The 13,329-nt window shown below is 39.2% G+C and overlaps 1 protein-coding gene and 1 long non-coding RNA gene across 11 annotated transcripts in view; one reads left to right on the top strand and one right to left on the bottom strand.

The window, feature by feature from the left end:
• LOC139138351 (uncharacterized) overlaps nucleotides 1-5,949 on the bottom strand; it is a 47,442-nt gene extending 41,493 nt beyond the window's left edge. The window contains exons 1-2 of one of the 2 annotated variants that reach the window (XR_011553586.1): nucleotides 5,366-5,790; nucleotides 3,937-4,349 (exon numbers count right to left, since the gene is read on the bottom strand). This is a non-coding gene — a long non-coding RNA (uncharacterized lncRNA). Of the gene's footprint in view, nucleotides 1-3,936; nucleotides 4,350-5,365 lie in introns of both variants that reach the window. The other variant, XR_011553587.1, reaches the window with a different exon arrangement.
• LOC139138348 (single-stranded DNA-binding protein 3-like) overlaps nucleotides 1-13,329 on the top strand; it is a 119,335-nt gene that overhangs the window by 77,042 nt on the left and 28,964 nt on the right. The gene's annotated exons all lie outside the window — the stretch shown is intronic.

Here is a 13,329-nt window from a genome sequence, read left to right as displayed (position 1 = left end):
AACATTGCCCAGTGCTGCCCTTTGAAACCAGATTTCCCCCAAGCGGACCAATCAAATTGCTACATTGAAAAAAAACATGCATCATCAAAATTTCAGCATCACAGATTTCTTTGAAGAAAGTTACTCCACACTACAACTTGATTAAGGAAAACTGTGAAGGGCTTCTGTAGCTTTCAAAACACTGATTGGAAGCCTGATGGTTTAAATGCTTCAACTTTTTATATTCTTGAGTCTAAGGTCACTAAAGATGAAGGCATGATACCATTATAGAGAATTTCTCCGTCATGTATCTTAACCACTGTGTCTATGGTGAGAAAAAAAATGGATGCTTACAAGAAAGAACATGTGGTTTTGATTTTTGACTGCTTTTAAACAACATGTACGATGCCTAATCACTCATAAAAGTTTATTCACAACTATGCTTCTTTTCCTTTTCCGTAATTTGATTTCCGGATGCAAGTTTAGTTTACCATGGATCCAAGAATGTTTAAGTTATTGGCCAGATTTTTCATGAGCTGCAAAAGGATAGCCTCTCTGACGACGTGAAAGTTATCTCAAAATGACATTATTCAGACCTCAGTCCTAATGTTCTGGGACTGGTCAAACCATTGACACCTTCAGAGACTGAACCCAGTGAAACCACTTGATTTTCAGTAGATTGTTGTTCATAGATAGTAGTGTGTTATACCAAATGAGCCATTGTGGTAAACTGACTTTTAACATGGTTTCTGCCTATGTTACTTTGACGCTGATGTGTGCAACATGTTGCTGGTGTTTGGATACTCTCAGTGAGCATTCATAATTAACACGTTGAAACTAACAAATCCTGGAGTCTGCCATATCTGACACTACTCTGGATGTTTTCCAATAAAACCTGAGAGAATAATGTGGGAACTGAATTAGAGTGCTATCGCATTACCCTCATTTTTCAAAGCCGCGCTCAAAAAACTAAAACAAATGTAGGCACTTACTAGTCTCTCTAACACACTAAGTGATCATGTAGCCGGTTGTTTGAGGTTTTTGTCTTTTACGGAATTCTTCTAAATGTATTTGGTTTCCTTCTGCGTTCTCAATCCGTGCCTGACACTTTCAAAGAAGCATTCCGCCTCAGAAGCGTTTTTTGTTCGGTCCCAAGACACCGAAGTGTAAATGAAATGTGAAATTGGTTGCTGCACTTTGTTTGATGTTCTTACATTATGATCCAACACACAGTCCACATGCCTAATTGGAGTTGTCAGTCCTGTGTCCCTTTTGCCCCAATTCATCCAAAATCAGTGTTTCTGTCTTTTGAAATTTTCAGTCATTCAGCACAATTTTCAACTCTACAAAAATCTTCAATATTTTCATGGGGTGGGAACTTTGACATGTCAAAGTTGACATAATATGTTAATTAAAATAACATACTGACTGACATCAGCAGGGTTACATTTGTTTTGAATATCACCATGGTAACCAAACAGTGTGCTTTTGACGTAACCAGCGATATGTTAGTGACATTCTGTGATGCATAATGGTCCAAGGCAGGCCAATTACAAGAACTTCAAGGCATAGTAACAGGTGTTCTCACACTCTACACAGTGTAAACAAGTTGTACTTGTAACCCAATCTGTCTCCCCTGAGATCTCACACCGGCATTGTTCCCAGCATCGAGCAACTCCTGTTTTTCAGCATCTCCCAAATCCCCTCCAGCCCTGGTTGTCAAGGCAGCACAAATCAAACTGTCAGGCATCTTACCTTAGTTGTGAGGGCCCAATTTCTTTTTTTTGACTGAGAACACGCAGACAGCCGTGAGTTCAGGGAGAGTATTCAGTGTTAGTCTGAAGAGGTCTATTGCAGGGAGCCGCGATCTGTTTTTGTCGGCCGGAGAGGTTTTCTGAGTGTATTTCCCCACTTCAGAATCTGTATCTGGTGTGCATTAAAATGCTTTGTTGTTGTCCATAGTCAAGACATTGTTGTTGGGCAGACTTAATTCCAGCTAATCTCTTAAAACTGGGCACAATCTGGCTGGATAGATTGGTTGTGTTATGGAGCAACAATGCCCCGTAATCTAAGAAGGGTGCAATTCAAGCTGACAACCAATGAAGATAGGATTGACGTGATTTGCGGTAATTGCGTCGAGTATGTGTAGTCAATCTGACACGGAGCTGCCTGAAATGAGAAAGATGGTCATTTTCCGCTGTCTTCCTGCTAATCTCCGCGAGATGTCATCAGTTCAGAAAAATCACAATGTGTATTTTCTGACTTGTCAGTACCATGACATATATAAAACATGTCAGTATATCAGAGGGTCTGTGAGTTTATCAACAAACTATAAACCGATGATTATAAAAGAATAGTTGTTTTAATGTTAAAACAGCTTGTATAAACTAGACAGCGTAGTGTTGTATTTGTATATGCATTGGAATATATAAATGTGTTAACTTACTTAGGTTGCATTATGGGTAAACTACTTGGCTGAGCCAGTTGACGTATTGCAATGAGTAGGAAAGCTTTAGTGCCAAGGGGAAACTTTCCATCAGGATGGTGTAAGTAAACAAGAGTGAAAATCATCCCAACAGGAATCAAGCTTGTTTTGAAAACACGAGTACAGGCATTTTCTCAACCTCACCACTGAAGTATTGGCATTTGTAATTGAAAGTCTGGGCTGACATTCAGGGAGGTTTTAAGTCAGACATAGCAGGACAGATGCATTTTCCATACGGAATATGCTTCTTTCCGAGTTGAGCAAGTGCGAGCTTTACTAATGGCATGTCGGACAGAACTCCGATCAATAAAAGTCAATACACCTCAGAGATGAAGATATTTCAATTTCAAATGAGATTACAAGTAGCGTGGCACTCGATTTTTCCAATTTGCATGCTTGAAAATGATTTACAAGCAGTTTGCAAGGGGACAAAATGGTTTCATAGCCAAGATAACATTATCGTTCATAGATAGAGGCAATCTTTGGAGATTAACTAGAGCAGTGAATTTAGAAGGAACAAAACTGATAAAAGCTGGCTTTGTTAGGGGAGAAAGGCTGAAAATTTTCAAAATGAACTGTTAACATTTTTCTCAGACTGTAAGTTCATTTGGTTTCAGTGTTGTAGATGCTTGATTTGTTAATGTGACACGCATATGTGATCCTGTGGGTTTTTCGCTGTAAATTGTTGGCGGGAGAAATAGCACTCCCTAGGGGGCTCTTTGCTTCTCATTCATTGTGAAAAGTTTTGCCGGCAGCCTCCATGTACCATGGCTCTGAAGATAATAACCTGTAGACAGCATTTCAGTCAATGCAAACTCAAAGAAAACAACAAATAGGCATATGAAATCAGTCAGTCGTTAAATAAAATTTCCAACATTTATAGCCAGTGATTTCCCTTCCGTGTGAAAATAATTCAAATGGTCGCAGGGTGTGTAGGAATTCTGTAGCATTTTCAATCGGCCTGACAAGGTATTTGCCAAACCTTGGGAATGTGTTTTTTTTCCCTGAGCTTCATATATGTGGTTCTGCTCGCAGGGCTTCATTAGTAGGAGTAGCATACCCTAAAGTTGTTAGTCAGGACGCATTTATGTAGTTGTCGGCCACTTTAGATCCAGATAGCCTGATTACAAGCTGGGGGAAAGTAAGTTTACTATGTGATCTCCAGTGCATTTTAACAGCACAGAGTGCACTTCAAGCAAAACTTTAACGACTCTAAAGATTTCTGTGTCACTCCCAGATGAGGTGGAAAAGCACTTCCTTCATTTGATTTCTCACAAATCATAGCTATAGTTTGAAATTCGGTCTTGAATTGTGCCAGCGATACCAGCATTTCTGTGCCATACAATTCCTCTGTGATTGTTGGAAATTTCTGAAAACATGTAGTTTAGAATTGTTCGATAGGTTCTAAGTGGCACGAGCTAATTTAACAGCCATTTGTAAGCAATACCCAAATTTCAAAACTATGCACATACCTTTGTTGTCTTTCCTGAAGAAAAGAATGCTCCCAAAATCATGAGTCCGCATGTATTTGCCCGCTGTGTTTGCATTGTGCACATTTTCAGCTGTGGAGTCCGACGTGTTTGCGTGTTTATCAAGCGTAATGAAGGTGGAGTGAATACCTGTCCCCGCGCTGCTCCAGTTGTCGCCCTGATGTATCGGCAAACACGGCCCTTATAATGGATGCTTGTTTCTTGCCTAGAGAAGAGCGAGCCCACTAAATGCCTCTGTTGTACCAGTATTCTATCTCGACACTTCTGAGGGAAAATGGGACCCGAGCTAGCAGCTGCTTAGTGCGATCAATGAAGGCTTGCGTGGCCTTGTCATAGACAATTGTGGAAACCTGTAAATCATTTGCCATTGCCTTTAGGGAGATAGAATCAACCAGCTGTATAGAGAAAGATAGATAGAAGCCTTAATAATGTAGCAGCCAAAATGGGCAAAAAAAGTGCCAACAAACAAACCGTGTGTCTTCACAACCAAATAAATGCTACGGTACACACCCCATTGGTGTGGTAGGCCTATAGTGGGTTGAAGCTGCATTGCCATTGTGTGAGGATCATTATTAAGGTAATAATATTCCCCGTATTAATTGTGCTGTGAGTCGTATGAAGGATCCGGCAGAAAAGGGGGAAACTGTCAGTCGCATGCCATGTCCAGATTGTTGCTAGACAGTTCTTTAATAAAATATCAATGGTACCTCCAGGGAGCTCACATTATTACCAGAGTAAATGGAATCGGTCATTAGCATTTAGTTGAGCTTGAGTGAGGTAATTGGTTTCTGTGTGATCCTCATGCATTGCCGTATGGTTTCCTCCTGAAAAGTGGCAAATCCTTTCAGGAGGTATAAAAATTTTGCAGCTGTCCTTATTTGTTTGAAATAAAGAAGCAAAGTGAGAAGACCAGAAGATGGATCATGATGACATCACTGCTGCATTGGTTCCGATGTCTCCTCGCTATTGGAAAGCTGTTAACGTTGAGAGGGCTGGCTATTCCATTGAGGAAACCTCATAAGCTGCATTTTCAATGCTACACTCACACCTAAGCTTTTAAGCTTCCGTGACTGCCAATCTACAATAATATTAGAAATCCTGGCCTGAAATTCCAGTAAAATTTTACGAGGGTTGCACTCATGGAGTCATATTTCATGAAAACATGGAATTTCAATTAAAGTGCGGGTGTGAAAATTTTTTTCTTCTCCCTCAACTGGGAACCGTGAGACTTTCTTCACGATTTGCATAACTAGTGCGCCATTATGTAATGTTGTTTTGTTTTTGCTTAATTTAACCTTACTGAAAGAAGTGACGGATTGGTGAAGCCGTCTGTGTCTAGCAAAGTGAGCAGTAGTGCTTTGCTTCAATGTTTTCCTAGTATTTGGATCTAAGTAGTTTGAAATCGTCTCACCTGATTATGCGGATGTAATATTCAGCTCGGGAATGACATTAGTGGTTATTAAATATCCAAGGCAAGGCTGTCAGTTAGCTGTGACATTTCAGTACCACATGCGTGCGAGAACCGACAGCTTCCTTCAAAATGCCTCAGCGATGCAGTGAATATAACCCTCAGCAGTGGCCGAGTGTGTCTTTCAACATTTGTGTGTGTTCGGAGACTGCTTCACACGTCAATGCAGAAATGGACATGGCTTGAACAGGTTCCAAGGCTCTGCTCCTGACCAGAGGTAAACTCCGCTGCTCAAGACGTACAGTATGTGTGTGTACACGCCATTGCTGCTTCAGTGGCCGCCGGTAGTGTGCATTTCTGCGTGGGTTGTTTTTGCTCGGCCGTCTGCTGTTGTGATGACTGGGGTCTGTCTTGCCTCAAAAGGTTTTGCCAGCAAAGTATTAACGTGCAGTGAATACTACTTGCTTAAGTTAATTATCTTATTGTGAGTTGCCGATTCCATTTACTGGAAGTCTAGTGTGAAAACATTAGCAAGAATGTGGACAGGACTGATTGGCTGTGCTGTCCATCATTAATATCGGCAGTAACGACCTCTCTTACTTGACTCTTATTTCAATGTTAATAGGGTACACTCTTAATTTATATATTACCGTTGCTGGGAGCAGTGTTACCCACAGTATATACTATACAAATTTAATCATGCCAAGTCTGTGTGTTATCAAATAGCCCACAGCTCATTAATATAACAGTGCTTTTTCCTTCCCAGCTCCCTGAATAGAAGACAGGCTTTGTTTATTCTGTAATGGAAACAGCTCAGGCTGTTTCTTATTGTGCTTGATATTTGGAAAGTAAGATAGGTTTCTTAAAGCCTTCCATGTGTAGAATTGAAGTTTTTTTCGGTCTTTTCTTTTTTTCCCCTGCCAGCTTCCCGGAGGGCGCAGTACCCAGCAGGGTGACTGAATTGTTGATTGGCATATCCTGCGTGAATGCCTGTATCCTTAAGTTTTAATTTGTTGCCATGCCGTAATAAGTGGGCTGTTATTCTTTTTGTATTGAAACTGCCTTTCAGTAACGCTGCTTCATTCATCCATTATCAGATATCAGCGTTGTCTGCGTTTATGACATGTATATAACAAACTATAAAATTCTCACTTTCTTCTGTTCTCATAACCTTGGTTATGTCATCTGGTGAAATTTGAAAGAAGGATGAAGCACTGCAGAATATACGAGTGAACAGATGAATTTCATTTTAAATCCTAATAACATATGCAAATTAAAAGCCCAATGGTTGTTGAAAACAGTCCATATATGATATAGTATTATTGATGGATTTTCTGAAACAAAATACCCATTGCTGTCATCATTATCCGTCACAGGCAACATCCATCAGTTTTCTTTAGGCAGATTGTCGTTGTGTGGGCTTATCATCTTTTCTGGGGAAATGAAACAAACTTACCTGATTAGATGCATAAATTCTGTTGTGTTAGCACAGGTAAAGGCTGACCCAAGAGTTAAACTGATCATTATCAGCGGCGTATTGCGCTAATCCCGTGTGATAAACGGAGTGCAACCCCGCACGACTCTCACATCACAGATAAAAGAAAATAATACCCAATTTCGTTTTCTTGAAAAGGCCAATCATAATGCGTCAGTTCAGCTCAAACAAACGTCTTTGTAGCAATCTAGTTGGCAATATTGGCTAGATTCCTCTGAGAACATCCGTCTTCCTCTTGATCCACACCTCTGAGCCTTCCCAGACCATTCCGAAATTCTCTCAACAGATCAAACAAAAATATATTACCCGTAGACATATCTGAAAGCTATCGACATAACAGCTCTGTGCATGGTTGTTTCACATTTTGTGGTCATATATGCTGTTATTATTCCCCACCAGGTGTATTGTCTGTGGCTTTTTCTATTTTCCAGGTTGTTAATTATGAATATGATCTGCAAGTTTTTTGTCGGCGCATTCACTTTTAATTTATTTTTTGTTTCCTCAAGGGACTGAAGACTGTTTGCCATTATGGCTTTATCGTAATTCAAAGATGGCATTAAGCGCAGAATGTAGAAGTTTTCTCCTGTAGGACGAGACTCCTCCCAACAAAATCTTGCCTTCTTTCTAGAATCTCTCCGTAGAAAAATCCAGAGAGATCAATCCCTGTTTGATTTTATTCCCGGATATTTGTGACCGGTATATGTCAACCTGAATGGTTACGTGTGTTTTGTGGCATCTTCGTCCTCCTCTCCCCCCCCACCCCCCTCACTTTCCCACCACGTGACATAGCAGATGGAGAAAACATTTCCCATCAACGGTTCACACTATTCCACCCTCTTTCTTCTCACGTCCCATAACTCCCCAGCAGGTGCATCACAGACGTTTTCCCCTGAAACCTAATTCAGCCAAATCTGCAGTCGTTCAAAAAAGCTGGTCTCAATCACAAGAAGCCACAGATTGAACATAATGAAGGAACTAGCAGAGCTTAATGAGCTCTGAAACAGAAAAGAAGCTCTCATAATCATTTCTGAAATACAGTCCAGAGTGTAATTACACCACCAAATAATCAACTGCCTTTCATTCTGATTCTTGTTTGTTTTGCAAGACGTGACAGTTGTTTCTTTGATAAGCCAATTTATAGGTGGTTTGATTTTGAATCTCATTGGATGTCTGTATAGGGAGTTGATTAGGAATTGCCCCATGGTACATCTTCTTCCAATGGAGGCAACCATCTATGTAGGAATTAGCTGAAATTCTGCCTGAATGGTTGCCAGCCTGTCAGAATTAGACAGACATGGGTTGCTCCACAGTGGAAAGTCAGCTTACATGTTGCAAGTAGGGAATGGTTCTGGCTGTTTAAATATGTTTTTTAAAACTGTATGAGGCATAAACTTTGATGTATATTCCAGAGTATTTGTTTTGTTTTTGAAATACATTTCCTTGCTCTGTTCCCAAAATCATGTAAAAATTCCTAATCTTTAACTTGTCAACACAGTCTGTATATGCACGTCTGTGTGTCAGTGTGTCTGTCTGTGTCTGTCTGCGGGTCTGTGTATGTGATGGTCAAGGTTATTAGTGACAACTAAATTTCAATCCAGACGAGAATTCAATTGTCAACAGCTAAAGTAGCATCATACATTTTTTGTTTACACAGTGTATTGTTTGTTAGGCTAATATGTTATATTTCAACCAGAAAAAGCAGGAAATGTTTTCGCTTTCTGGAACAAATGTAAATGAAAATATTACAAGAAAGTTACAGCTGTTACTGTAAACCCAATAAAAAAATTGATAAAAATTCAGCTCGCCCACCAAAGATGAGGACATCCTGAAATCAATACATTTCTGTAACAGCAATTAAAGAAACACTATCCTGTATCATTTCTGAGGCTAGGAAAGGATAACAGTTATACCATAGGAAATGATCTGTCTAATGTCAAACTGTTTAAGATCTCTCCCCCCTCTCCACAGTGTTTGTATAATCCTGGCCTGACCGCTGAAAGTGACACAGTAGAGGTTAGACCACATCTCAAGGGTCTCAAGGAATCATACATTTCAAAAAATTCAACTTCCTTCAGTTCGTACTATAGTCATAGCTCACAGTAGTGTTGTACATTTACCATGATATTAAATATGGTTTGCTGTGCGGACTGGATGTAGCTGATGTCATTGACCCATGGCAAAGACAGAGGATCTAGGATTTTTAAATTTAAGTTGAAAACTGATTTTATATTCAAGGTGGAATGTGCCTTGGTGACAAATATTTGGACTCTCAAACTTTTCTAATTTTTTCTGATTGACCACTTGTCGGGGCTCATTTTGAAGCCTTTGCAGTAAGAAAAAATTTAACCGTTTTTAGTTTTTTGAAAATTAAACATTTTATTTTTCTCCATAGAGTTAACACAGGGATGGTGGCCATTTTGAATTTCAGATATCAGTAAATCTTGGGTTATTTGTTTCTCTAGTACCAAAATTTGCATGGTGACCCCGATTTTTATTCTTGATTTTTATAAGAGAACAATTGGAAGATTCCTTGAGGAAAGTTTGACCAAAGTTTAAGTCTTTCACTGTGGAGGCCCATGCTACCTGAACTCAACTAAATCGTTAGTTTTTACATCACTTTCATTATGAAGATATAACATCGCTGTTAAAATGAAAGCAATATGATTTGATAAATTGTAATAAAAATGTAAAATCACACCTTGGAATGTTCAATGCCCTGTAAACAGGTCCACAATCACCATCAATACCAATAGGTTTGGGCCAAACTACAGCTGTAAAATGGAAACAGGAAAAGTTTGACAATTTCATAAAGGTTATGTTACTTAATTCCTGTGTGTTTTCTAGCACTCAGTTACTTGCAACACTGTCAGATGTTTGCCAAGTGCGTGTTTCTGTCTCATACATGCTACTTCTAGTACGTGTGTGAGGTTTTCCATTTCCTCATAAGAAGTACTCAATACAACTCATCTGAAGTTATGTCATGCCCTGTTTTTCTAATGTATGTATACCTGAAGTATGTAATAGGAAATTGAGGAAAGGTGTCGCAAGGGCAAGCATTTTAATGTGAAAGTGTTAGTTCGGTCTCAGTGTGGCTAAAAGTTCCAAGAATTCACCTTTTCTTTATAGCTGTGCTGTCAGTGATGCATAACTTATCAGGTATGTTGATTGTCCATCAGCATTCAACTGATTCTGAAATTTGGATATGCAAATTTTTTGTTTCATATTCTAGTTTTAGGATAAAACATCTTCTCTTACACCACCGATCCAATAGCGTTCAAATTTCATATGAAGCTTTGAAAGCTTGCTTTCATTCTGATTTAATAAACTGAGCATAAAATTTGCATATTTTGATTTTTGAGAATTTTATCGAGAATTTTTTGAGAATTTGAGAATTTTTTCATGCAAAATCTACTCTGACACTGCTCCCCAACTAAGTGTCAAATTTTTGTATGTAAGGTACCGGGGATGAATACAGTCAATCTTGTGCAAATGACGATTATGATGCAATTTGCATATTTGAATTTTTAATAGGGCCAACTTTCTGTCTTCTTGGACTAACAGGTTCTTCTCTGATACTACTGATATGCTAGATTTCAAATTTAATGTGTAGCTTCCTAATATGTACATGTAAAGTCTAACATTCATGCATAAACATGTGTACATACATACATATACACGTACAGATAGACAGACATACATACATACATACATACATACACATACCCATACATGTGTATACATACATATATACATATAGACAAACACAGACAGACAGATAGAGACAGATAGACGCACATATACACATGTGCAACATGCATAGTTGCATATTCCCCTAGCTTCAACCAGATAGATAGGCATTAATATGTATGGAAAGTGGCTAATAAGCAATCACATTTCCATTGCATTACTAATCCTGACTGATTTTAATAGTAAAATGCCCTGTCTCTATGGTGTCAACATGCAGAACTGATTTAAAGCCTGTTCCGCCTGAAAGTATTGGTGATGTTGTTCAGAACTATATGTATTCACTGGAACCAAAACAATCTCGTAAACTAAGTCACAGAGCCATGAAGTCACAGGGATGAGTAACTTTATGGGTCTTTTCAATTCAGTAAGTAAAGTTTATTGCAAAAAGCAACCCGAATTTTTCTATCATTTACTTGTTTCATGAACTTTCAAATGGGTTGACAAGTTCTGTGCAAATACACAACAGGGAACAAAGTTTCAGATATGGTTCAAGACGTGCCTTGAAGGCGTTGATGCAGTGAATGGTGGCAATAGAAAGTTGTTAATAGGCAGTGAAGTCACTGGTGAATTTTGGTATGGTGTTGTTACTTTTTGATGAGAGTTTCTGATTGGTTGCACACATAGAAAGCTGGCGTACTTGTGAAGAGAAACCCCACGCAAATTTTATTGGACGGCTGTGATGACCGTCCAGTGAACTGCAACAAACGATCAAAATAAATAGTGTGTATGCTCTTATTTTGCTGTTGGAGTTTATTAATCGCTTTGTTTGGGTTAGCGAAAAGATATTCTCTTCCATGGTTGAGTGGTTCAATCCCACATCATAGCATGCTGTTGTATTCTTGCTCTTTTAACAACCCTTTTTTTCACACCAGGGCTTGGAAGTCTCTGTCGTTCCTCTTATTGTGCTGTCATGTTGCTCTAATCTGCTCCAAAAATACTGCCGCAATTGTCAAAAGTTTTCTTGGTCCATCTGAAGCAGAGACTGCTATTTCTGGTTTTGTCTGTCTCTTATTGTCTGTGAACTGTGTCCATAGCACCTAAGGCTTCCTTCATTGAAATGTATGGCTCTAATCCCAATGTGGCGTCTGTAGTCTTGGCATTATTGCAGACTGACAGACTCTTTGATAGTTGACTCTCTCTCCCCTCGGCACAGTCAGTCTTCAATGGCTCCTGAACATCATCTTGTAAGTGAAAGGCAGTTATTGTTGGTTTAGTTGTACTTTTCTTCAGTTGGTCATTATCACCATTGGAAATTGAATAATTAATTAAATTTGTTATTCCCACAAGATAGGGAGTACCCTCAGCAGTGTCTAGACTTGTAATCATGATGATGAATTGATGTTAAAAACTGCTGGTAACTGTGAATGTAGAGATCCATTGTCTTTGGGATTCTGAAAGTGCCGGCCGAAAAACACATTGACTTCCATTGACTTTCAATGGCTCTGCTTTAGAAAGCAGTGTCACCGTGCATTGATGTTGGTCATTCATCCTCAGACAATCACCTGCACACTTTTCACTGGAACCTTTTCAACGTGAAGTCATGGTTCCACCCTGTTGTTTTCAGTATTGTAAGGTTTGACCCGTATACAAGGCATTGGGTGTGAAGAAAGTCATGTCATTGTGTGGTCACTACCTGGTCTGGCCAGTCGAAAACCTTAATGTCATCATAGAGTGTGATACCAATATTCAATTTTCATGGCTCTATCAAGCTTGTTCCATGAACATCTTCAATCAACACTATCAGAATTAGTTCTGCAGGCTGTACATATTTGCTTAGACTCCAAAATTTTATTTGAGATTTCTGCTTTCTGTGGCGACAATACTAAAGGGACGAAGTAACCTGTACTCCAACATTTGTTCTAGTTTTTCTTTATGGCGATGTTACGTCACTCAATTACCTGAAAAATTGTCACTGATCAATCATCGGAAATACTCTCCCAAGGCATGTAATTATACATACAGACACTTCAATGAAATATTGAAATCACGTCATAGACATACCATACCTATATATGCAGAGCATGAGAAAGCCGTTAGAAGATCTCTGATGGTCATTGATTCAGGGTATTTAAAGGTACAAGTCAGCAGGTGTGCACCACTCAGCCATGGTCTTTTATTTTCACCCAAATGTGCAGATATTTCAAACAGTTGGCAAAAGCAGTACAATTAGCTCATTTGCATCATGGGCACGCAAGAAAATCTTGATATTTTAGGCATTATATTAACTTCTGCAAAATGAAATCCTGTGAGTCAACTCTACAACATGCCAATGGTTTTTGCGAGGTTCTGAACTTGCACAAGCTCAGCTGACCCACGTGCTCCTTTTAAGTTAACAGAACGGTATCACAAGTAATTTTTCACTCAGTAAAAAAAGAAGAAAATTTACATTGAAAGATGACTGCGTTCTTTTACAGCATGTCTTTTTGCTCCCTTGCAAACACTTGCTAAGATTTAAATGTGTGAAATGCTCAAGATGACATAAACAGTCGACTCGCTCCTCAGATATTCCACGTCTGACGACTAACACCCCTCTGAATTACACACTCTTACCAGCCTTGAAAGCATGTCTCCAAAACAAGTGTCCTGTGTAAACTGTCGGTGCTGTCTCAGACACCTACAGAAAGCCATGAGAAACAACTGAAGTGCGGTTGTCAGAGAGAGAAATTTCCATCCTGGTATACACTGTGTCATTGAAAAATGGCTGCAGCTTTGATTAGAAACAGTC

This window comes from Ptychodera flava, chromosome 8 (genome assembly GCF_041260155.1).
Source record: "Ptychodera flava strain L36383 chromosome 8, AS_Pfla_20210202, whole genome shotgun sequence".
In the NCBI taxonomy this organism is placed as follows: Eukaryota; Metazoa; Hemichordata; class Enteropneusta; family Ptychoderidae; genus Ptychodera; species Ptychodera flava.
The sequence above is the reverse complement of the archived record's forward strand: the minus strand, read 5'-3'. Positions and strand labels throughout refer to the sequence as shown.